At 37.4% G+C, this 27,839-nt stretch overlaps 1 protein-coding gene across 8 annotated transcripts in view; it reads right to left on the reverse strand.

The window, feature by feature from the left end:
• The window catches only part of CTNNA3 (catenin alpha 3), a 1,976,430-nt gene that overhangs the window by 505,116 nt on the left and 1,443,475 nt on the right, over positions 1 to 27,839 (reverse strand). The gene's annotated exons all lie outside the window — the stretch shown is intronic.

Consider the following 27,839-nt stretch of genomic DNA (forward strand, 5'->3'; position numbering starts at 1 on the left):
TTTAGTGGGTTTGTTTCATTTTGTTTTTTTTAATCACACAAATCTAGCATACTGTGCGTGCTATGTCACTTCAATTTTGTCCAATTCTGTGTGACTCTATGGAATGTAGCTTGCCAGGCTCCTCTGTCCATGGGATTCTCCAGGCAAGAATATTAGAGTGGGTTGCCATGCCCTCCTCCAGGGGATCTTCCCAACCCAGGAACTGAACTCATGTCTCTTAAGTCTCCTGCACTGACAGGAGCATTCCTTCCCGCTAGCGACACTACTGTAAATCATGTTAATTTCTGGTTGCACACAAGGTACACATTGGGAATGAAGGGCATTGACAACTAAGAAGAAAAAATACAGACAATTCTGCTTATACCTTTTTAAAATAGCACAACTTGTAAAATAAAAACTTTGCATTTTTATCAGCAATTCTTATAGATTGCAACTGATTTTAGATTCTGATTCCAATAGATTAGATTTTAGATTTGAATGGTTTATAAATGGAAATTAAGGGAAAATTCTATATTAAAGCAAAATAAAATGTATAACTATGGAACACAATTCTAATAAAAGCAACACTATGCAGATTATGAAACTATACTAAATATAGAGACAGATAAAACTACAGCATTCCATTCAACTAATATTCATTGATGTAAGCTATTTAATACAACTATAGAAATCTTATAAATTAGGAAATGATGAAAACTGTGAAATATATAAATTTTATATTGTAAAGCAGCAACCTCACTACAACTGTGAAAAGACTCGTATATAAAGAGGGCTTTACAAAGATTGATTGACTTGAAGAAAATGAATCCCAGAGAAACTTGCTCACTCTAAAGAGTAGCTCCAGACCTCTTTCTCTCCTTCCTTCTTTGCATGATTAGTGCATGCAGAAAGCAGGGAGTTATTAGTATAGTACAACAATGTGGTTTTCTTTTTCCTATAAAATGATTAATTCTCCCAGACAAAACTAATGAGTGGAGCTGAGTAAACATGTGGAATATCAACAAGCATGGGCAATGATATTTCTAAGAATTTAAAAGGATATTAAAAGAATGGTTTCTGTCTTTATTAAATGAATACCCACCCAAAATATTTTAAGCCTCTATTACTTCAAAACATGCACAGAAAACAACAAAAAAGGCCTCAGTATTTTCCAGAACATATTGTTAACTTTCTCACTTTCTCTCTCCTCTCTGGACTTGCCGATTTTCTGCAGATAGGCTACAAAAGACAGGCATTCATAAAGCTATTTCTTTGCAGAGTCACACCTTCCTCTTACTGTGCAAAGCATAAAATCCAAACTATCAAAGAATATGGTCCCCAGTGAACTTCTAAGACTTGATGTCTACTATTCCTCTGCATGCCTTTTATGCTTGTTATATTTATTTTATAATTTTCCAAACCTGCCATAATTTTTCAAGCCTCTGTGCCAGTGAGCATATTAAAACCTTGACCAAGACTGCTCTTTCGGGTTTCTAGACCCAATTTCACTTGGGTCTGTATATGTGTTTGTGTGTGTAGGCTTTTCCACACTAACTAGCAACTCTCTGTACACCAACTGGGTGATCTGGAATTTAAATCAATTCCAACACTATCTACTTGGAGATGTGTTCTAACCAGGTGGCTCTGACAGTAAAGAATCTGTCTGCAAAGGAGACCTGGGTTCAATCCCTAGGTCCAGAAGATGCCCTGGAGAAGGGAATGACAATTCACTCCAATATTCTTGCCTGGAGAATTCCATGGACAGAAGAGCCTGGCATATAGGAGTGCTACAGCCCATGGAGTCACAAAGAGTCGGACACGACTGAGTGACTAACACACACACACACACACACACACACACACACACATATCTGGAGAGAGCATCGGATTCCACAGGTTAAGGGTTTAGTCTCACAAGACTACAACTTTCCATCCCTACTACAGACACCAATCATAAGCCAAGATTTTTAGCTGTGCTTCTGAATAACTGCTACAAACTAAAGGTTCCCATGACCCCCTCCTCAGACTTCAGACACCCATCCAAGTTGAGGATGTTACATGTATTTCTGACCAACTGGCTATAAATCAGAGGTTCCCACAACCTCCTTTTCAGGCATGATTAATTTACTAGAGTAGCTCAAAAAACTCAGAGAAACATTTTACTGACTAGATGTAACTTTTGTAACTCAGGAATGGCCAGATGGAAGAGAAGCAGAGAGTAAGGATAGAGAAAGACACAGAGTTTCCATGCCCTCTCCATGCACGTCACTTTCCCCAAATTTCCAAGGGTTCACCAACCTGGAAGCTCTCTAAACCCCATCATTTGGGGATTTTATGGAGGCTCTATTTCATAGGCTCAATTGATTAAATCATTGGCCACTGGAAATCAATTCAGCCTCCAGCCCTTTTACCCTTCCCAGAAGTAAAGAGGAGGAATTGAAACCTTCTAATCACATGGTTGGTTGCCCTGTCATTCAGCCTCCATCCTTGGGGGGGGTTCCTCAAAATCACTTCATTAACATACTAAAGACACCTTTATTGCTCTTATCACTTAGTGCATTCCAAGGGTTTTAGGAGCTTTGTGCCAGAAATAGGAAAATACCAAATCAGTCAGCTCAGTCTCTCAGTCCTGTCCAACTCTTTGTGACCCCATGGACTACAGTACACCACATCCCTGTCCATCACCAACTCCTGGAGTTCACTCAAACTCATACACAGTCAGTTGGTGATGACATCCAACCATCTAATCCTCTATCGTCCCCTTCTCCTCCTGCCTTCAATCTTTCTCAGAATCAGGGTCTTTTCCAATGAGGTGGTTCTTCACATCAGTTGGGCAAAATACTGGAGTTTCAGATTCAGCATCAGTCCATTCAATGAATATTCAGGATTGATTTCCTTTAGGATGGACTGGTTGGACCTTCTTGCTGTCCAAAGGACTCTAAAGAGTCTTCACCAACACCACAGTTCAAAAACATCGATTCTTTGGCACTCAGGTTTTTATACAGTCCAACTCTCACATCCATACTTGACTACTGGGAAAACCATAACTTTGACTAAATGGACCTTTGTCTGTCTAGGTTGGTCATAACTTTTCTTAAAGGAGTGAGGTCTTTTAATTTCATGGCTGCAGTCACCATCTGCAGTGATTTTGAAGCCCCCCAAAATAAAGTCTGTCACTGTTTCCACTGTTTCCCCACCTATTTGCCATGAAGTGATGGGACCAGATGCCATGATTTTAGTTTTCTGAATATTGAGTTTTAAGCCAACTTTTTCACTCTTTTCTTTCACTTTTATCAAGAGACTATTTAGTTCTTCACTTTCTGCCATAAGGGTGGTGTCTGCATATCTGAGGTTATTGATATTTCTCCCAGAAATCTTGATTTCAGCTTGTGTTTCATCCAGCTCGGCATTTTGCATGATGTACTCTTCATATGTTAAATAAGCAGGGTGACAATATACAGCCTTGATGTATTCCTTTCCTGATTTGACCAGTCTGTTGTTCCATGTCCAGTTCTAACTGTTGCTTCCTGGACTGATTTCATAGAGGCAGGTAGATGGTCTGGTTGGAGAAGGCAATGGCACCCCACTCCAGTACTTTTGCCTAGAAAATCCCATGAACGGAGGAGCCTGGTAGGCTGCAGTTCATGAGGTCGCTAGAGTCGGACATGACTGAGCAACTTCACTTTCACTTTTCACTTTCATGCATTGGAGAAGAAAATGGCAACCCACTCCAGTGTTCTTGCCTGGAGAATCCCAGAGACGAGGGAGCCTGGTGGGCTGCTGTCTACGGGGTCGCACAGAGTTGGACAGGACTGAAGCGACTTAGCAGCAGCAGCAGCAGCAGATGGTCTGGTATTGCCATCTCTTGAAAAATTTTCCACCGAATGTTGTGTTCTACACAGTCAAAGGCTTTGGCATAGTCAATAAAGCAGAAATAGATGTTTTTCTGGAAATATCTTGCTTCTTTGATGACCCAAAGGATTTTGGCAATTTGATCTCTGGTTCCTCTGCCTTTATTCAATCCAGCTTGAACATCTGGAAGTTCATGGTTCAGGTACTATTGAAGCCTGACTTGGAGAATTTTGAGCTTTACTTTGCTGGCATGTGAGATGTGCGCAATTGTGCAGTAGTTTGAGCATCATTGGCATTGCCTTTCTTTGGGATTGGAATGAAAACTGACCTTTTCAAGTCCTGTGGCCACTGCTGAGTTTTCCAAATTTGCTGCTATATTGAGTGCAGCACTTTAACAGCATCATCTTTTAGGATTTGAAATAGCTCAACTGGAATTCCATCACCTCCACTAGCCTAGTTCCTAGTGATGCTTTCTAAGGCAGACTTGATTTCGCATTCCAGGATGTCTGGCTCTAGTTGAGTGATCACACCATCATGATTATCTGGGTCATGAAGATCTTTTTTGTATAGTTCTTCTATATATTTTTTCCACCTCTTCCTAACAACTTCTGCTCCTTAGCTCCATATACTTTCTGTCCTTTATTGGCCCATCTCTACATGAAAACTTCCCTTGTTATCTCTAAATCTTGAAGAGATCTCTAGTCTTTCCCATTCTATTGTTTTCCTCTATTTCTTTGCACTGATCACTGAGAAAGGCTTTCTTATCTCTCCTTGCTATTCTTTGGAACTCTGCATTTAAATGGGTATATCTTTCCTTTTCTCCTTTGCCTTTTGCTTCTCTTCTTCTCATAGTTGTTTGCAAAGCCTCCTCAGACAACCATTGGCTGTCTTGCATTTCTTTTTCCTAGGGATGGTCTGGATCACTACCTCCTGTACAGTGTCATGAACTTTAGTCATAAGTTCTTCAGGCACTCTGTCTATCAGACCTAATCTCTTGAATCTATTTTCACTTCCACTGTATAGTCATAAGGGATATAATTTAGGTCATACCTGAATGGTCTAGTGGTTTTCCCTACTTTCCTCAATTTAAATCTGAATTTACCAATAAGGAGTTCATGATCTGAGCCACAGTCAGCTTCTGGTCTTGTTTTTGCTGACTGTATAGAGCTTCTCCATCTTTGGCTGCAAAGAATACAATCAATCTGATTTTGGTATTGACCATCTGGTGATGTCCATGTGTAGAGTCTTCCCTTGTGTTATTGGAAGAGGGTGTTTGTTATGACCTGTGCCTTCTTTTGGCACAACTCTATTAGCCTTTGCCCTGCTTCATTCTGTACTCCAAGGGGAAATTTGCCTGTTACTCCAGGTATTTCTTGACTTCCTACTTTTGTATTTCAGTCCCCTATAATGAAAATGACATCTTTTTTGAGTGTTAGTTCTAGAAGGTCTTGTAGGTCTTCATAGAATGATTCAACTTCAGCTTTCACAGCATTATTGGTCAGGGCATAGACTTGGATTACTGTGATACTGAATGGTTTGCGTTGGAAACGAACAGAGGTCATTCTGTCGTTTTTGAGATTGCATCCAAGTATCGCAGAGACATTACTTTGCCAACAAAAGTCCGTCTAGTCAAGGCTATGGTTTTTCCTGTGGTCATGTATGGATGTGAGAGTTGGACTGTGAAGAAAGCTGAGCGCTGAAAAATTGATGCTTTTGAACTGTGGTGTTGAAGAAGACTCTTGAGAGTCCCTTGGACTGAAAGGAGAGCCAACCAGTCCATGCTAAAGGAGATTAGCCCTGGATATTCTTTGGAAGGAATGGTGCTAAAACTGAAACTCCAGTACTTTGGCCACTTCATGCGAAGAGTTGACTCATTGGAAAAGACTCTGATGCTGGGAGGGATTGGGGGCAGGAGGAGAAGGGGACAACAGAAGATGAGATGGCTGGATGGCATCACTGACTCGATGGACGTGAGTCTGAGTGAACTCTGGGAGTTGGTGATGGACAGGGAGGCCTGGCATGCTGCCATTCATGGGGTCACAAAGAGTCGGACACACCTGAGCGACTGAACTGAACTGAACTGCATTTCAGACTCTTTTGTTAATTATGATGGCTACTCCATTTCTTCTAAGGGATTCTTGTCCACAGTAGTAGATATAATGATTACGTGAGTTAAATTCACCCATTCCAGTCCATTTTAGTTCGCTGATTCCTAGCATGTCAATGTTCACTGCTGTCATCTCCCGTTTGACCACTTCCAATTTTCCTTGATTCATGGACCTAATGTTTCAGGTTCCTATAGAATATTGTCTTTTACAGCATTGGACTTTACTTCCATCCCCAGTTACATCCACAACTTGGTGTTGTTTTTGCTTTAGCTCCATTTCTTCATTCTTTCTGGAGTTATTTCTCCACTGATCTCCAGTAGCATATTGGGCACCTACCAACCTGGGGCCTTCATCTTTCAGTGTTCTATTTTTTTGCCTTTTCCTACTGTTCATGGGGTTCCCAAGGCAAGGATACTGAAGTGGTTGCCATTCCCTTCTCCAGTGGACCATGATTTGTCAGAACTCTCCACCAGACCCAGCTGTCTTGGGTGGCCCTACACAGCATGACTCATAGTTTCATTGAGTTAGACAGGCTGTGGTCCATGTGATCAGATTGGTTAGTCTTCTGTGATTGTGGTTTTCAGTCTGTCTACCCTCTGATGGAGAAGGATAAGAGGGTTATGGAAGCTTCCTGATGGGAGAGACTGACTGATACATATTTCTTATTCCAAACCATAATATCACAGTTGCCAATCCCCTCTGGCCTGCTTGCTTGTAGTACTCTTTCAATACACTAGTTAAATGCCCTGCCTCAGGACAGGCCAATTCAGTTCCATGATGTTTGGGTTTCACATAAAATAGTTTACATGTTTTCATTAGAGCTTCTTTCTGTGTTTTAGTGATGCACAAATGAAACTATTTCTCCAGTAGACTGGCAAATAGATACAAGTGCAGGAATTTTATCTTATTCCTTGAGGTATCTAGCCCTTGGCACAGGACAAGGCGTCTGTTAGGATAATGTCTATTGAATGAATGAATGAATTCTTCTTATAAGATGCACCTGGGGATTGCAAATTATTTTGTCTAAATCCTAAATTATGGGTTATAAACATTGGTAGACACATTTCTGTAGCCTTAAATTTAGTCAGTTTAACCCATATTAAGGGCAGTAGTTCATTTGAATAAAAAAGATTAAGTACTGAAAACCTTCATTATAAATTCACTGGAGTTTTAACCTAATTTGTAGCATTCAGTTATGAATGTGTCATTAAGGCCTATAATAAATCCAGGCACAGTCCCATCTCAACAGAAAGCACATGTGTATCATCACCATCATGTTTCCCCTGGAACTGAAGTACAAGTATAAATGTGGAAGGCATAATAATTACCAGTTTTTAAGAAATCCACAGATACACCCTTTAATGACACATTAAGAAACTGTTACTTTCCAAGTATGCTGGGAAGATTAAAGAAAAAAAAACACAACATATATGTACTCAATAAATGTTTAATCTGTATTCACTATGGTTGCTTAATTTTAGATTGCAGAGCTGTTTTTGCCCAGTTCTATGAAAGTGAAAAGATATTTAGGAAAGAAAAAACATTGCTCATTCTTAGAAGATTAATGATCTAATAAACTCAGTAATTTCTGTTTAATTAAAGGTGAAATCATAGCTGTCATGAACTATTTTTTTCTATGATTTTGCACAGGAAAAATGCACAAAGAATATTCAGTAACAATGATTAAATGTTCACTTTTTCTATAAAACAAGGAGATATATACTTACAAATCATTTTATTACTTTAAGCAGAGAATAAAAAAATACAATAAGAATTTTTCTGATTCATTTTTTCTTGGCCTTATAGAAGTTTTTGTGGTTATTGCTTTAGATTGAGCAACACAGTCAAAAGCCATGGTGTTAATTATGGTGAAGAATTATAGAGGTAGAGTCAGATATGAAAATAAAAATCTTACATGAAAATATACAATGTAAAATAAGGGAAATAAATGACTAGAAGCATATAACAGATTTTATCTGAAGCAGTTATATTGAGAATGTTGGAGATGATGACTAAATGATCTTTTGAATTACTAATATTAAATATAGCACAGAAACATTAAGAAAGGTTTGCAAGATTTCCATTATTGTGACACTTTCCCACTATGCTGAATGTTTCACAAAATGCCAGCAACAATTATTTGCATGAAATGCTAAACATAGAGTACCAGAAAAAGAAAAAGAAAAAAAAAAGAATGGGCACCTCCCACATACACAGTAACTAAACATTAAGTTAATTTCTTAAAAACAATTATTTCTTTACTAGTCATATTTCAGGTGAATTTAAGTAATTAAAAAGGCCTTCATGATAGCTGAAGGTTTTAGGTCTAGCATTATAACCCCACATCTCTAGCAAGGAAATAAAACACCAAATACTCTGTGAAAAACTTTCTACTGATGTATCTCTTAAGTCTTTGCTGTTGGCATGAGTTTCCTCTTTTGTTGTGGTTGTTTAGTCACTAAGCCGTGTCCGACTTTTGTGACCCCATGGACTGAAGCCCTCCAGGCTCCTCTGTCCATGGGATTTTCCAGGTAAGAATATTGGAGTGGCCTGCCATTTCTTTCTTCAGGGGATCTTCACCTCCCAGGGATCCAATGTACATCGCCTACATTAGCATGCAGATACTTTATTACTCGGAGAAGGCAATGGCACCACACTCCAGTACTCTTGCCTGGAAAATCCCATGGACTGGTAGGCTGCAGTCCATGGGATCACTAGGAGTCCGACACAACTGAGTGACTTCACTTTCACTTTTCACTTTCATGCATTGGAGAAGGAAATGGCAACCCACTCCAGCGTTCTTGCCTGGAGAATCCCAGGGATGGGGGAGCCTGGTGGGCTGCCGTCTATGGGGTCGCACAGAGTCGGACACCACTGAAGCGACTTAGCAGCAGCAGCAACTTTACCACTAAACCACCAGGGAAGCTCTTCTGACATATGAAAATCATTAGGAGTTCCACCTCCAAATTTACTTTTTTCTCAATTACAGGTGTACCTGGACTCAACAATTACATAATTTTTACAATAAGGTTTAAAAGAAAGAAAATGTTATTATAAAACAAGTACACTCAGCAACTGTTGACCCTTGAGCAATGTTGGGGTTAACTTGTATATAACTTGTAGCTGAGTCTCCACATCCCCAGTTCCTCTACAGATTCAACAACTCTGGACAGTGTAGTACTGTGATATTTACTGTGATATTATTTGAAAATTATCCTTGTGTAAGAGGACCTGTGCAGTTCAAACCCATGTTTTTCAAGGGTCAACTGTATTATACGTTTTGAAAGATTAGTTGAAGATATATCTTAATCGCTTTAGAGTGTCAGCTTAACATTTGATTTGGGGTGAGTGATGAAATGTCCTGAAGCACATTATTTTAAGAGTATAGAATTGCTGAACTACTAGCAATTTCTATCGCTCATTTTATAGCTATTCTGAGATGCAAAGGGTGATTTCTGTTTTGCTGGAAAACAGTAATAAACAGGGCAATAAAGGAACTGATCTTAGACTACAAGATATTTCATTTGTTGTAGACTTCTCTGGGTGACTCCATCTTTAGTCACTGCAGCAAGTATAGCCACAATAAAATTTTGAAATACACATAAATGCTTTCTATGATTTTTTAATTCTTTAGTTTTCTACAATTAAAATAGAACTTGCCTCGGGGAGAGTAGAAACAAACAAAATCCAGTGAGAAGTTAATTTACTGACTTTTAACCTCTAAAGCAGAATTGTATGAACCCATAGCCCAAAGAACAGACCTAAAGTGGAAGCACATTTCATTTGCAAAAGCCATACTTATTTGAGGGGTTGTTGTCGTTCAGTTGCTCAGTCGTGTCTGACTCTTTGCGACCCCATGGGCTGCAGCACATCAGGTTTCCCTGTCCTTCACCATCTCCCAGAGCTTGCTCAAACTCATGTCCATTGAGAGGTAAAAGTTGCTTTACTTTAATTCCCAAAGCTGGGCTTTGAATAGATCAATGGTAAAACCTAAAGAGGTAGAGTGTCTGTGCTATAATCCATTGAATGGGGAATAATATACCACCAACGGTTTCTTCCCCTGATAGGTGCATAAGTAAAATAAAATTCTGAGAAGAAAAGAAGAGAGAAAAGAATATTTTAATAAAGAGAAAACTTTTATTCTAAAGAGACTGTGTTTTAAGCCAAAAGAGGTTAGATTTCTTATATTGGCAAGATAAAGGTTCAGTTCAGTTCAGTCGCTCAGTCATGTCTGACTCTTTGTGACCCCATGAATCGCAGCACGCCAGGCCTCCCTGTCCATCACCAACTCCCGGAGTTCACTCAGACTCCCGTCCATCGAGTCAGTTATGCCATCCAGCCATCTCATGCTCTGTCATCCCCTTCTCCTCCTGCCCCCAATCCCTCCCAGCATCAGAGTCTTTTCCAACGAGCCAACTCTTTGCATGAGGTGGCCAAAATACTGGAGTTTCAGCTTTAGCATCATTCCTTCCAAAGAAATGCCAGGGCTGATCTCCTTCAGAATGGACTGGTTGGATCTCCTTGCAGTCCAAGGGACTCTCAAGAGTCTTCTCCAACACCACAGTTCAAAAGCATCAATTCTTTGGTGCTCAGCTTTCTTCACAGTCCAACTCTCACATCCATACATGATCACTGGAAAAACCATAGCCTTGACTAGATGGACCTTTGTTGATAAAGTAATGTCTCTGCTTTTGAATATGCTATATAGGTTGGTCATAACTTTCCTTCCAAGGAGTAAGCGTCTTTTAATTTCATGGCTGCGTCACCATCTGCAATGATTTTGGAGCCCCCCAAAATAAAATCTGACACTGTTTCCACTGTTAGCAACCCACTGTACATGAGCTCAGAGATTTAACTAATTTTAATTATAAGAAAATAAGTTTCCATTTTTTACACTTGGATCTATACCTGTAAATTTAAAATTTATTACATAGGCAACTACACAATAATTTTATTTTCTCTTTTAACAAAAACACATGAAGCTAAAAAGCTAATGGAAAACACCAGTATATGTTAAATTGCTGTTTGTGTATCTACCTAAAGGTGGCCAAAATTTCTTTTTAGTAAGATTTGATCTTGAAAATTGTTCTCCAAATTAACTACTATCCTACATAAAGATTTAGGCAAGTGCTATTTTGAGAATAAAGAACATGTATGTAGCTAAATGCAAAACCTTTTGAAAATTTGCATCTCTTTTCTACATCCTTAATACCTTCCTCTATCTCCTTTCCTGAGACTATTATGATATGTTAGAAAATGTAGATTATATAGATGATAAATAGGCAAATACCTATCTGTAAAAGGTTTAAAATCCAGTAACCAGAAAGAATTACTTTCTAATTTTTACAAAAATTTAATTGAAGTATATTTGATGTAAAATATTATAAAAGTTGCAGGTTTAGAATATTCTGATTTACAATTTTTAAAAATTTTACTCAATTTATAGTTTTTATAAAATACTGGTAAGAATTACTTTCTTTCATTGTCTTTTATTCTTCCCCAAAGATAATAGTCAAAATTATCCCTTCATCTTATCATTTTATCATCAAATTTTGTTAATATTTATTTAGTTTGTTAAATTTTAAAGTTTGCTCATATTCACTATAAGTCACTTATTCTTCATTGGACTTGAACCAGCTCAGACTTACTTGACACACTTCTGACAACAATGAAGAGAAACATAAAGATTGCTATTCCCAAACTAGTTCTTTACCAACTATACTTAAAGGAATTCTGAAGAATTTATTATCAAACAAGTATATTCAGCAACTGTTGACCCTTGAACAATGTTGGGGTTAACTTGACATCTTGTAGCTGAGTCTCCATATCCTCAGTTCTTCTGCAGATTCAACAAACCCCGGACGGTGTAGTACCTGACCTCAGACATTGTGAACCCAGCGTACCTGGCAGGTATCTAATTCTCCAGCAGTGAGTATCTTTCTTCCACTCGCTATTTACTATTGGTTAGGAAATTTTACAATTCTGTAGATGCTCAGTTTGTTTAAAAGAGATAGCAAAGCTAGTAATTCTTGGCCCATAGGATTGCAAATAAATTTTTGATAGAGATGGGAAGGATTTTTATGGAAAACAATACCCTAAAGCTTACATTTTTACTACTCTGTCAGACCATTAGCCAGTTTGTCTCGAAGATATTTTATTTAGCCATTCCTTCTTTAGCCAGTTCTCCTTAAACAAGCATTATTGTGTCTCCCAATAATAACTTGTAACATTTTAAATCTATAAAAATCTTGCTTTTGATTTTGAAAAATTATACTTTGTGTATTTTGTCTTGGTAGCCACCAATTTTTCAAGTATTTTTTCTATCCAGGGGAAAAATGTGAATGATAAATTAAATGTGGAATCATAAATCTACATGTAAGATGCAAAACTTTAAAACTCCTAGGAGAAAATCTAGGTTAACTTTGAATTTGGAAATGACTTTTTAAATACTACACCAAAAGTAAAAAAAAAAAAAAAAAGAAAGAAAGAAAGAAAAATTAAGAAAGTAGACTTAATAAAAATTTGAAACATCTGCTCTGTGAAAGGCACTGTTAAGTGAATGAAAAGGCAAGCCACAGATTAGGGGGGAAACAATTGCAAAATACATCTGCCAAAGGACTGGTATTCTAAATCTACAAAGAATTCTTAAAAATTCAACAATAAAAATAAAACGAAAATGTCTAAAAATGTTAGAATAAGATCTGACCAGATACCCAAAGAAAACATATAGATGAAAAGTAAGCATATGAAAATATGTTTAATATTACATATCATCAGGGAACTGCAATTAAAACAGTGAGATATGCAATTAAAACTGCATAACTATTAGAATGACCAAAATTCAGAACCCTGAGATACCAAGTACTGAGAGATTCTGGACCAACAGGAACTCTCGTTCATTGCTGGTGGAAATGCAAAACTGTATGGCCACTTTGAAAGCCAATTGGGCATTTTTTTTTTAAAATAAAACCTAACAAGCTCTTAACATATGATCTAGCAGTTGTGTTCCTTGGTATTTACTCAAATGAGTTGAAAGCTTACATCTACACAAAACCTTCACATGAATATTTATTGAAGTTTGGCTTATAATTACCAAAACTTGCAAGCAACCATTCTCCGTCAATAGTAGAATGGATAAGGAAACTGTTATACATTGATACAGTGGAATATTAAATAGCAATGGAAACAAATCAGCTATTCAATATCAAGCTACAAAAAGACATGGGGGAAATTTAAATACATATTGATAATGAATTAAATCAATATGAAAAGGTTACATACTGTAGTATTTAAGCTATATGACATATTGGAAAAGGTTAAAACTACGGACACAGTAAAAAAAAAAAAAAAAATCAGTGATTGCCAGAGTTTCATTGGTAAAAAGGGAGGAATGAATAGATGGAACACAGGGGATTTTCAGCATAGTGAAACTATTCTCTGTGATACTGTTATGATGGATACATTTCATCATTACACTTGTAAAGTTCATAAAATTTATAACACAAAGTGAACCCTAATGTAAACTATATAATGTAATTAATAAATAAATACTGGGTCAACAATTCTAACAACAAAGAAGATTCTTCAGACATTCAGTATTTAGTGCCAAGTCCACTTTAGACCTTTAACAAGCACTGTGTTTGGTTTCTAAACTGGAAGAAAACTATTAATGTTCAATCTTACATATTCAATATCGTTCATAATTTATAAACATCTACAATTAATGTAACTTAAATGTACAATGGGAAGGAGAAAGTGTAGACTTAAAATATTTTCTGAATTTTATAAAAATGTTGCAAAAGTTTGTTATTCTATTATATAACTGAATGCATTAATAAGTTTTCACATTAATTCCAATTGGGAATGAAATATAATCTAAGCATATTTAGAGGGATACTTTTAATTCTATAAAGCTCACATGGCCAGTGCTCTAGTAATGTCAATATCTGGGATCTGTATAGGGACATTGGCTTCCCTATAGATTCAGACGGTAAAGAATCTGCCTGCAATGTGGGAGACCCAGGTTTGATCCCTGGGTTGGGAAGATCCCCTGCAGAAGAGTACCTGCTCTAGTACTCTCGCCTGGAGAATTCCATGAAGAGGGAACTTGAAGCATTCTAGAGACATTAACAGAGAAGATAGCCATAGAACAAGAAATTAGCAAATGCAGTTTAATGCCTTGGCCATTTGGCTATTCTGATGTCAGAGCAAAAGTCCAGGTTATTGCATTTTATGCTGCATTTATCTTGACAAAATTGACAGAAAAAGTAAACCAAACCTTAGGTTTTCTCATTCAATCCTTACTTTCTTGCACTGACTCCCCCTAGACTGAATTCTTGCTTAATTGTCCCACTGCTTCTCCTCCCATAGACCAGGAACACATTAACATCTAATATCAAAGTACTGAGTTAAAAAAAAAAAAAAAAAAAAAAGCTTTGAGGATATTACCAGACTGAACATCAGGACTGTCAGCAGGAACAGACAGTAGTGAGCAATTCTCCCATATTATGCAATAAAACCATTCAATTTCTGCACATTGGATGCTAAAGTTGGATCCTTCTGTTGCTGGATACCCTTTTAAGGAAAACAGTCAGTGCTCATTTGGGTGATATTCCTTGCTTATAGTTCAAAATGCAGAACAACTTAGGTGTCTAACTGTGAAGTTTTTAATTTTGAGCACAGAGAGAAGAAATCCTGAATGATTTTTAATGACTTCCTTGAGGTATATGAAACATGTAGTAGGACAGAAACTCAAAGAATAAAGTACATAAAATGGCAAATATACAGAAAAAAATGATTAACAAATGAGTGGTTTGTAACCTGGAAAAATAAATGTAAATAATATGTATTTTTTTCTTTCCTTATTTTTCCAGAATATTAAGTATGTAATTTGATTGCTTCAATCACTTTCTAAAAACATTTTTCATATTAAAAGAAAAAAGGGGGTAACAATTAAAAAGAAAAAAATGAGGGTAACAATAAAAAGGACAAGGCTGTTATTGGATATACACCTTAGGGAAGTTCATTTTCCTAGTCAGAACCTTTAGTTTAAGCTCAGTCACAATGTTCTTTGGTTGAACTTTTTATTTCTCTTATATTTTTCTCTCAGATGCACAAAAATTTACAAAGCAGACTTCATGAAATAAATTTTCTCAGTCATTAATAACTGTTTCATGGAACCTATTAAAATACGGAATTTACCATGCATGTGGATAAGACCATGAGGTTAGAAGCCAATACAAGGTGTGATTTCCAATCCCCAAATTGCTGTTATTCACAAAATATTCTGGATCAGCATGATTTTTTTAAAACAATATTGAAATCCCTACAAAACTACAGGTAATTGGACAGTAAATTATAAGGACTGATAAAAAGCGAAGGGTAAAACATATGCTTCCCAAGCAGTGCTAGTAGTAAAAATCCACCTGCCAATGCAGTAGACAAGACGCAAGAGATGTGAGTTTAATCCCTGGGTTGGGAAGATCCCCTGGAGTAGGAATTGGCAACCCACTCCAGTTTTCTCATCTAGAAAATTTTATGGACAAAGGAGCCTGGCTGGCTACAGTCCTTTGGGTCACAAAGAGTCAGACACGACTGAGTGACTGAGCACCCAAAACATACTGCTTATAAAAATAGGTACCATCTTCCAGGGAATGAAATATACTTCATATCAACTCAGATTTCTAAAGTGTCTGTGTCTATTTTTTTAAACTTTTTAAAATTTTATATTGGAGTACAGTTGATTAACAATGTTGTGTTCGTTTCAAGTATACAGTAAGGTGATTCAGTTATACATATACACATATCTATTCTTTTTCAAATTCTTTTCCCAATTAGGTTGTTACAGAATATTGAGAAGAATTTCCTGTGCTGTACAGTAGAAGGTCCTGTCACTTATCCATTTTAAAAATAGCAGTCTGGGGCTTCCCTGGTGGCTCAGTGATAAAGAATCCACCTGTCAATGCAGGAGGCACGGTTTTGATTTCTGGTCCAGGAAGATCCCACATGAAAAAGCAAATAAATTCATGTGTCACAACTACTGAACCTGTACTCTAGAACCCAGCAAGCACAACTACTGAGCCCATGTGTCACAACTACTGAAGCCTGTGTGTCCTAGAGCCTCTGCTCTGCAGCAGGAGAGCCACTGCAATGAAAAGCCCACACGTTGAAACTAGAGAGGAGCCCTTGCTCACTGCAACTAGAGAAAGCCTGTGCAGCAACAAAGATCCAGCACAGTCAAAAATAATAAATAAATAAGTAAATTAAAAAAAATAGCAATGTGTACATGTCAATCTCAAACTCTCTGACTATCCCTTCCCCAACATTTCATCCCTTTGTAAACATAAGTTCGTTTTCTAAGTCTGATCCTGCAACCTCATTCCTGGGCATATATCCAGTGAAGAACATAATCCAAAAGGATACATGCACTCCAATCTTCATTGCAGTGCTATTTACAACAGCCAAGACATAGAAGTAACCTAAATGTTCATCAACAGAGAAGTCAATAAAGAAGATGTGGTACATATACACAATGGAATATCACTCAGCCATTATAAAGAATGAAATAATGCAATTTGCAGCAACATAGATGGATTTTGAGATTATCGAACTGAGTAAAGTAAGTCAGAGAAAGAGAAAGATCATATGATAGCATTTAAATGCAAAATCTTTAAAAAATGATACAAATGAACTTATTTATAAAAAAGAGTCTGTGTGTATTATTTACTGCTACATGGAATTTCTTCATGAAGTTCTTACAATGCAATCTAGAAGATTCTGCAATATATCCAACTCATAACCAGCCTTTAACCTCTGAACTATTTCCCAATGTCAACAGTATCAATAACTTTTCTCTAAAGAGTTCTCTTTTTCTTGTTGTATTACATATTTATATGCTGTTATTTGATTTTCTAATTTAACTCTGAAAAATACACTGAATCCAAAATCTTATTGTATAAACAATGATTTATTCACATATTAAAAGAACACTAAAAATCTCTTTTGGTTAGATCTAGTTTTTTTTCTTTTTTTCTCCTAATAGGCAAGATGTAATTTGGCAGAAATAATTAACAATGCAACTTACAGGACTTAATTTTAAATGTATTGAGAGCTCTAAGTGAAACTAGATGAATTAAAATATCAACAGAATGATTATAAGGTTTTCACCTTAATTATAAGTTGGGTATCCACGTGATAGTGATATCTAAAGTTGATGACACGTATTAACACATTGTAAATAGACCCAGTTTATGGAAATGCTATGGAAAACCTAACTAATTAAAAGGTAAAAAAGCCCTTTAAAATTATTTTCTGTGACAGATACAGAAATAAGATATATTTATGAGCAGTTTAGCAATGGCAAACAACAAATCACTTGAATAGCTATTAAACATGTTAGAGAAATAAATTTACTCTTTGATATATGCAATGGATTGGTAGAGTGAGGTCAGAAGATGACAGTCCCAAAATTATTATTCTCAAAGAAATTCCTTTTCTAGTAAGCCAAAATGCCCTCCTGTACATATGTAGATTCATGAATTTATGTCAGAATAAAATTTAAACTGCACTTAATGATTGAAATAAATGCCAATGAGTTCATTTTATAATGCACACTAAACATTGGTGAATATAAATACCTTTATTTGTTGAAATGTTTTAAAAATTTAGGAAGTTTATAAAATTTCATTAAAGGATGCTTATGTGCTAATTTTAGTGGAAAAATCAGGCTTTAAATCTATTCAAATAGCATTTTTTTAAAAATGTTTATATATTTGTTTATAATATAGTGTATCATTACACACCTTTCCAGAAAAAATCTGGAAAGACATTTTCAAGCTCCTAACAGTAGCTTTTAATAGGTAGCTGCATTATGGATAATTTTTATTTTTTGTAAAGCATTTAGTTTTTGTAAAATAATACTATATGTCACAATATATGTCTTGTCATTTTAATGATTGTCATTTTAAATCATGCTCTCTCTCTAATTAACAATGTTATTAAAGAGCAAACCTCAATAGGTAAAATTTAGATAACTCAGGACACCACCAACTGTTAATGACTACATATTGCTGAAGTCAATATACACCTGATGCCCCCCAATAAACCTTAACACCATTATTTTTCCAGGATTACTTTTGCTCTCTCATTCTGCCTGAAAACCAGTAATAACTGTAAGCAGGTATTTTAAAAATTCCTTTATACAATGATTATTTATAGAGTTTCTACAACTAGATATTTTGCCATGTAAAGGAGATGACAAGATAAATAAGTTACTGTCTTTGCTTCAAAAGAATTCACAGTCTAATGACAGAAATAAGCATGTAAACAAATAACTACAAGAAACATGATTAGTTTCAGACATGTGTAAGAATGATTAGAACATTTCCTTTCTCTATAATGCACTTCTTTTTGTTTGTACATCATTGCATTATATATTGATACCATGGATTGCTCCACTGAGATCAGATTGATAAAATGATTATGTCTGGGTCTTTTTTAAGTTCATTGTATATTTACATGTTCCTTGATGACTATGAAAGTAGAGGTGTAGTAATTTTCCTATCAAAATGATATGTATATGATCAACAGTCTCTAATGTCTCCAACTATGAGAGTTTGAAGACAAGTAACTGATATTCTGTTCTATTCATTGCTAGCATGATACCTATATAAAAAATGAAAAATTATTCAAAAGGGGTTTTATTGGGAGAATTTTATGCTACATAACCAATTCATACTGTTCATGGGGTTCTCAAGGCAAGAACACTGAGGTGGTTCGCCATTCCCTTCTCCAGTGGACCATCTGGTGTCCACTGCTCTAATGGACCATCTGGTCCACTGGAGAAGGGAATGGCAAACCACTTCAGTATTCTTGCCCTGAGAACCCCATGAACAGTATGAAAAGGCAAAATGATAGGATATTGAAAGAGGAACTCCCCAGGTCGGTAGGTGCCCAATATGCTACTGGAGATCAGTGGAGAAATAACTCCAGAAAGAAAGAAGGAATAGAGCCAAAGCAAAAACAATACCCAGTTGTGGTTGTTACTGGTAATAGAAGCAAGGTCCAATGCTATAAAGAGTAATATTGCATAGGAACCTGGAATGTTAGGTCCATGAATCAACGCAAATTGGAAGTGGTCAAACAGGAGATGGCAAGAGTGAACATCGGCATTCTAGGAATCAGTGAACTAAAATGGACTGGAATGGATGAATTTAAATCAGATGACCATTATATCTACTACTGCAGCAGGAATCCCTTAGAAGAAATGGAGTAGCCATCATGGTCAACAAAAGAGTCCAAAGTGCAGTACTTGGATGCAATCTCAAAAATGACAGAATGATCTCTGTTCGTTTCCAAGGCAAACCATTCAATATCACAGTAATCCAAGTCTATGCCCCAACCAGTAATGCTGAAGAAGCAGAAGTTGAACGGTTCTATGAAGACCTACAAGACCTTTTAGAACTAACACACAAAAAAGATGTCCTTTTCATTATAGGGGACTGGAATGCAAAAGTAGGAAGTCAAGAAACACCTGGAGTAACAGGCAAATTTGGCCTTGGAATACGGAATGAAGCAGGGCAAAGGCTAATATGTTTTGCCAAGAGAACGCACTGGTCATAGCAAACACCCTCTTCCTATAACACAAGAGAAGACTCTATACATGGACATCACGAGATGGTCAACCCCGAAATCAGATTGATCATATTCTTTTCAGCCAAAGATGGAGAAGCTATATACAGTCAGCAAAAACAAGACCAGGAGCTGACTGTGGCTCAGATCATGAACTCCTTATTGCCAAATTCAGATTTAAATTGAAGAAATTAGGGAAAACCACTAGACCATTCAGGTATGACTTAAATCAAATCCTTTATGCTTATACAGTAGAAGTGAGAAATAGATTTAAGTGACTAGATCTGATAGATAGAGTGCATGATTAACTATGGAAGGAGGTTCATGACATTGTACAGGAGACAGGGATCAAGACCATCCCAGTGGAAAAGAAAAGCAAAATAGCTGTCTGATGCGGCTTTACAAATAGGTGTGAAAAGAAGAGAAGAGAAAAGCAAAGGATAAAAGGAAAGATATAAGCATCTGAATGCAGAGTTCCAAAGAATAGCAAGGAAAGATAAGAAAGCCTTCCTCAGCGATCAATGCAAAGAAATACAGGAAAACAACAGAATGGGAAAGACTAGAGATCTCTTCAAGAAAATTAGAGATACCAAGGGAACATTTAATGCAAAGATGGGCTCGATAAAGGGCAGAAATGGTATGGACCTAACAGAAGCAGAAGATATTAAGAAGAGGTGGCAAGAATACACAGAAGAACTGTACAAAAAAAGACGTTCACGACCAAGATAATCACGATGGTGTGATCACTCACCTAGAGCCAGACATCCTGGAATGTGAAGTCAAGTGGGCCTTAGAAAGCATCACTACGAACAAAGCTAGTGGAAGTGATGGAATTCAGGTTGAATTAATTCAAATCCTGAAAGATGATGTTGTGAAAGTGCTTCACTCAATATGCCAGCAAATTTGGAAAACTTAGCAGTGGCCACAGGACTGGAAAAGGTCAGTTTTCATTCCAATCCCAAAGAAAGGCAATGCCAAAGAATGCTCAAACTACCGCACAATTGCACTCATCTCATATGCTATTAAAGTAATGCTCAAAATTCTCCAAGCTAGGCTCCAGCAATATGTGAACCATGAACTTCCAGATGTTCAAGCTGGTTTTAGAAAAGGCAGAGGAACTAGAGATCAAATTGCCAACATCTGCTGGATCATGGAAAAAGGAAGAGAGTTCCAGAAAAACATCTACTTCTGCTTTTTTGACTATGCCAAAACCTTTGACTGTGTGGATCGCAATAAACTGTGGAAAATTCTGAAAGAGATGGGAATACCAGACCACCTGACCTGCCTCTTGAGAAACCTATATGCAGGTCAGGATGCATCAGTTAGAACTGGACATGGAAAAACAGACTGCTTCCAAATAGGAAAAGGACTACATCAAGGTTGTATATTGTCACCCTGCTTATTTAACTTATATGCAGAGTACATCATGAGAAACGCTGGACTGGAAGAAGCACAAGCTAGAATCAAGATTGCCAGGAGAAATATCAATAACCTCACATATCCAGATGACACCACCCTTAAGGCAGAAAGTGAAGAGGAACTAAAAAACCTCTTAATGAAAGTGAAGGAGGAGACTGAAAAACTTGGCTTAAAGCTCAACATTCAGAAAACTAAGATCATGGCATCCGGTCCCATCACTTCATGGGAAATAGATGGGGAAACAATGGAAACAGTGTCAGACTTTATTTTGGGGAGCTCCAAAATCACTGCAGATGGTGATTGCAGCCATGAAATTAAAAGTTGCTTACTCCATGGAAGGAGGGTTATGACCAACCTAGATAGCACATTGAAAAGCAGAGACATTACTTTGCCAACAATGGTCCATCTAGTCAATGCTGTGGTTTTTCCAGTAGTCATGTATGGATGTGAGTGTTGGACTGTGAAGAAAGATGAGCACCAAAGAATTGATGCTTTTGAACTGTGGTGTTGGAGATGACTCTTGAGAGTCCCTTGGACTGCAAGGAGATCCAACCTGTCCATCCTAAAGGAGATCAGTCCTGGGTGTTCTTTGGAAGGACTGATGCTAAAGCTGAAAATCCAGTACTTTGGCCACCTCATGCGAAGAGTTGACTCATTGGAAAAGACTCTGATGCTGGGAGGGATTGGGGACAGGAGGAGAAGGGGACAACAGAGGATGAGATGGCTGGATGGCATCACCGATCCGATGGACATGAGTTTGAGTGAACTCTTGGATTTGGTGATGGACAGGGAGGCCCGGAGTGCTGCGATTCATGGGATTGCAAAGAGTGGGACACAACTGAATGACTAAACTGAACTAAACTGAACCAATCCATAAATACTATTTCATTAGGTACTCATTTATTGTTGAAAGTCCAACGTGAAGTCTCTCAGTATTGTCCAACTCTTTGGGACCCCATGGACTGTAGCCTATCAGGCTCCTCCCTCCATGTGATTTTCCAGGCCAGAGTACTGGAGTAGGTTGCCATTTCCTTCTCCAGGGGATCTTCCTGACCCAGGGATCAAATGCTAGTCTCCCGCATTGCAGGTTTTTTTTTTTTTTTTCTCTTTGCACAATTTAATTGTCTTTAGGTGCCTCTGTACAATGTGAAAAGTACCATCCATGTTATTTGTGTGTGGACATCTTAGTTCAGCTTAGATAGGATAAAGGAAAAGAGAGGCATAGAAATTTTAAAACTTATGGGGAGGGAGGAGGGAGGAGAGTTCAGGATGCGGAACACATGTATACCTGTGGCAGATTCATTCTGATATATGGCAAAACCAATACAATATTGTAAAGTTAAATTAAATAAAATAAAAAAATAAAGATAAGAAAAACTTAGTTCTTTTTTCCTCCTTCTGTGCTCAGGAACAAGTTTTGTATCATACAGAAACTTCCAAAGTACAAATTGGCATGGATAGCAGTCATGTCCAATAATTACAATAATTCCATGGGACGGGTACATTCTATCTACAAAGTACTGCAGTTAAAAGAAAATTTTGCCAAGATTCAAACATGATGAAAGACAGTAGCAAATGGCATAAACAGTCATATAATAAAGATCACAGTAGGGAAAGCTAGTAGAGGTACTATAATGAAATCAATGATAATAAAATGAAGAAGAAAGGGAAAATGACAGCAAAAACTGCTGATAATAATGAGGTAAACAGATAAAAATATTAAACAAACACACAGTGTTTTTCATGCCAAGTCTAAATAAAAAGCAGAAAAATAAAATCTTCAAGATCATAAATAAAGATATGAGGTTTTTTTAAAAAAGTGCACACAGCTCAGTTGGCCTACACTGCTTATTCTCCTTTCAGTTCTAAACCTCCACTGTCAGATCATCCAATCAAACCATCTTAAACCAATTCAATGTTATTATCTCAGCAACCTTGCCTGGAAGGCCATTTCTTGCATTTAAGTATCTCTGCATGAAAAACAGATTCACAACATCTGGTCTGATTCCATTTTCCTTTAATTTTCCTTTTGTTGCTTTTCTATTTTATTTCCTTTTCTAATCATGTTTGTTGAGTTGCAAATAGAAATTTTCACTCTTACCTATGGTCTTTATTTCACTGTTTATTTGTAGGGTTGGTTATCTACGTTGTTGCTTAATATTAGCTGAAACATAGTAGTTTGATGGACTATAATTATCCTTGCTCTGCCCAATTTCAGAAAACAAAAGCACACATTTTGTTTTCTTTTTTAGTATTATCTACACAACTAAAGTATTGGAGTTTTAGTTTTAGCATCAGTCCTTCCAAAGAACACCTAGGACTGATCTCCTTTAGAATAGACTGGTTGGATCTCTGTGCAGTCCAAGGGACTCTCAAGAGTCCTCTCCAACACCACAGTTCAAAAGCATCAATTCTTCGGCTCTCAGCCTTCTTCACAACCATACATGACCACTGGAAAAACCATAACCTTGACTAGACAGAAGTTGGCAAAGTAATGTCTCTGCTTTTGAATATGCTGTCTAGGTTGGTTATAACTTTCCTTCCAAGGAGTAAGCATCTTTAATTTCACGGCTGCAGTGATTTTGGAGCCCCCCAAAATAAAGTCTGACACTGTTTCCACTGTTTCCCCATCTATTTCCCATGAAGTGATGGGACCAAATGCCATGACCTCAGTTTTCTGAATGTTGAGCTTTAGGCCAACTTTTTCACTCTCCTCTTTTACTTTCATCAAGAGGCTTTTTAGTTCCTCTTCACTTTCTGCCTTAAGGGTGGTGTCATCTGGATATCTGAGGTTATTGATATTTCTCTCGGCAATCTTGATTCCAGCTTGTGCTTCTTCCAGCCCAGCATTTCTCCTGATGTACTCTGCATATAAGTTAAATAAGCAAGGTGACAATATACAGCCTTGACATAGTCCTTTTCCTATTTGGAAGCAGTCTGTTTTTCCATGTCCAGTTCTAACTGATGCATCCTGACCTGCATATAGGTTTCTCAAGAGGCAGATCAGGTGGTCTGGTATTCCCATCTCTTGAAGAATTTTCCACAGTTTATTGTGATCCACACAGTCAAAGGCTTTGGCATAGTCAATAAAGCAGAAGTAGATGTTTTTCTCAAACTCTCTTCCTTTTTCCATGATTCAGCGGATGTTGGCCATTTGATCTCTGGTTCCTCTGCCTTTTCTAAAACCAGCTTGAACATCTGGAAGTTCATGGTTCACGTATTGCTGAAGCCTGGCTTGGAGAACTTTGAGCATCGCTTTACTAGCGTGTGAGATGAGTGCAATTGTGCAGCAGTTTGAGCATTCTTTAGCATTGCCTTTCTTTGGGATTGGAATCAAAACTGACCTTTTTTAGTCCTGTGGCCACTGCTAAGTTTTCCAAATTTGCTGGCATATTGAGTGAAGCACTTTCACAGCATCATCTTTTAGGATTTGAAATAGCTCAATTGGAATTCCATCACTAGCTTTGCTCATAGTGATGCTTTCTAAGGCCCACTTGAGTTCCCATTCTAGGATGTCTGGTTCTAGATGAGTGATCATACCATCGTGATTATCTTGGTCGTGAACATCTTTTTTTGTATAGTTCTTCTGCGTATTCTTGCCACCTCTTCTTAATATCTTCTGCTTCTGTTAGGTCCATACCATTTCTGCCCTTTATCGAGCCCATCTTTGCATTAAATGTTCCCTTGGTATCTCTGATTTTCTTGAACAGATCTCTAGTCTTTCCCATTCTGTTGTTTTCCTGTATTTCTTTGCATTGATCGCTGAGGAAGGCTTTCTTATCTCTTCTTGCTATTCTTTGGAACTCTGCATTCAGATGTTTATATCTTTCCTTTTCTCCTTTACTGGTCAGGGAACCGGATCCCACAGGCCACAACTAAGAGTTCATATGCTGCAGCTGAAGATTTTGTGTGCCAGGATTGAGACCAGGTGCAGTCAAATAAATACATGAAAAATAAATAAATGAAATAAAAAAACAAACAAACAAAAAAACAGGGCAGTGATAGGACACAGAGGAATTAAAGCACACATAATTTATGTGGATTTATTTGTCAGAGTGCTAGATTATAAGTTTGGCTCTGCTACTTACTAGTTCTATAAACTCAGAAAACAAACAATATTTCTTAAGCCTTGGTTTCTTCATTAACAAAATGGAATCAATAAGATTAACAATCCCTGAAGTGAAATGAAGTGAAGTCGCTCAGTTGTGTCCGACTCTTTGTAACCCCGTGGACTGTAGCCCACCAGGTTCTTCCATCCATGGGATTCTCCGGGCAAGAATACTGGAGTGGGTTGCCATTTCCTTCTCCAGGGGATCTTCCGAACCCAGGGATCGAACCCAGGTCTCCCGCATTGCAGGCAGACACTTTAATCTCTGAGCTACCAGGGAATCCCTGAGACTGCTGTAAATACTAAATAAAAATATACATAAAAAGCACAGTGCCTGGCATCTAATAACATTCAAATACAGTTTACCCTTGAAAAACATGATATCAAATTGTAGAGGTCCAATTTTATGTAGATTTTTTCCAAAAAATAGTACTGCAGAACTACACAATCTGTGGTTGTGGAACCTCAGCTACAGAGGGGTAGGGAAGGCCCCTGTAAAATTACCCTTGGATATTCAACTGCACTGGAGTTGGCACCTTTAACCCCCAAATTTTTCAATGGCTAACTGTATTATTAAATGTTTGTATTCTGATTTTGCAAATTAGTCCCATTTGTAAACTAGCTCCTTTCTTCATTCATAGTGGTAAATAGAATAACTCTTTCTATCCATTCACTTAATGTACACATGACGATTTATATACATATACATAGTGAAACGATTACTATCAGATCAGATCAGATCAGTCGCTCAGTCGTGTCCGACTCTTTGTGACCCCATGAATCGCAGCACGCCAGGCCTCCCTGTCCATCACCAACTCCGGGAGTTCACTTAGACTCATGTCCATCTAGTCAGTGATGCCATCCAGCCATCTCATCCTCTGTCGGCCCCTTCTCCTCCTGCCCCCAATCCCTCCCAGCATCAGAGTCTTTTCCAATGAGTCAACTCTTCGCATGAGGTGGCCAAAGTACTGGAGTTTCAGCTTTAGCATCATTCCTTCCAAAGAAATGCCAGGGCTGATCTCCTTCAGAATGGACTGGTTGGATCTCCTTGCAGTCCAAGGGACTCTCAAGAGTCTTCTCCAATACCACAGTTCAAAAGCATCAATTCTTCCACACTCAGCCTTCTTCACAGTCCAACTCTCACATCCATACATGACCACTGGAAAAACCATAGCCTTGACTAGACGGACCTTTGTTGGCAAAGTAATGTCTCTGCTTTTGAATATGCTATCTAGGTTGGTCATAACTTTCCTTCCAAGGAGTAAGCGTCTTTTAATTTCGTGGCTGCAGTCACCATCTGCAGTGATTTTGGAGTCCCAAAAAATAAAGTCTGACACTGTTTCCACTGTTTCCCCATCTATTTCCCATGAAGTGATGGGACCAGGTGCCATGATCTTCGTTTTCTGAATGTTGAGCTTTAAGCCAACTTTTTCACTCTCCACTTTCACTTTCATCAAGAGGCTTTTGTGTTCCTCTTCACTTTCTGCCATAAGGGTGGTGTCATCTGCATATCTGAGGTTATTGATATTTCTCCTGGTAATCTTGATTCCAGCTTGTGTTTCTTCCAGTCCAGCGTTTCTCCTGATGATTACTATAGTCAAGCTAATTAGCATATCTCCCCACAAGGTTATTTCTTATGTGTGATGAAAGCACCTGAAATCTATTTTTTAGCATCTATCCTGTGTTCAGGAGAGTATTAGTAAATATAATCATCATGCCTGTTCATTAGATCTTTAGAGTTATTCATTCAACATAACAGCAACTTTGTAAGCTTTACCAACATCTTCCCATTTACCCCATTTCAACAGCTCCTAGTAATCACCATTCTAGTCTCTACATTGTCATATTCCACATATGAGTGATACTAGGCAGTATATACCTGTCTCTGGCTTAATTCCCTTATCCTCCAGGTTCACCAATACTTTCAGAAATGGCAGATTTTTCTTTTTTCTCATGGCAGAATCATAGTCCACTGTATGTACATATACCACATCTTTTTCTCTATTCATTTGTTGCCCAGCACTTACATTTGTTTCCAAATCTTGCCTCTCATCAATAATGCTGCAGTGAACATGCAGATACAGATATGTCTGAAATCCTGATTTCATTTCCTTTGGACATATGGCCAGAAATGGGACTGCTGGATCATATCATAGTTCTATTTTTAATTTTTTGAGGAATCTCCATACTGTTTTTCTTAATGGCTACACCAATGTGCATTTTGATCAGTAATAATCAAGGGTCCCTTTCTCCGCTTCCTCACCAATACTGGTTATCTTTGTCTTTTTTAATGATAATCATTTTAACAATTGTGAGGTAATCTCTCACTGTGGTTTGATTTGCATTTACCTGAAGACTAGCAGTGTTAATAATATTCTCATACATCTATTGGTCATTTATTCTTTTGCTCATTTAAAAATCTGGTTACTGGTTTTCTTGCAATTTAATTATTTGTGCCCCTTTATATATTTTGAATATTAATCCCTCCCTTATAAGGTATATCTTTTGTAAATATTTTCTACCAGTTAGCAGACTGTCTCTTCACTCTGTTGACTGTTTCCTTTGTTATGAAGATGACCTTCAGTTTTCAACTCCATATGTCTAGTTTTGCTTTTGTTACCTGTGTTTTTCAATTCATCATCAAAAAAGCAGTGCCCAGATCAATGGCAAAAAGACTTTTCCCTATTCAAGAAGCTTTTTGCCTATCACCATTTACTTATTTGTTGATCCCAGTATTGAGGGTA

The sequence above is a fragment of the Bos indicus genome, chromosome 28 (genome assembly GCF_029378745.1).
Source record: "Bos indicus isolate NIAB-ARS_2022 breed Sahiwal x Tharparkar chromosome 28, NIAB-ARS_B.indTharparkar_mat_pri_1.0, whole genome shotgun sequence".
In the NCBI taxonomy this organism is placed as follows: domain Eukaryota; kingdom Metazoa; phylum Chordata; class Mammalia; order Artiodactyla; family Bovidae; genus Bos; species Bos indicus.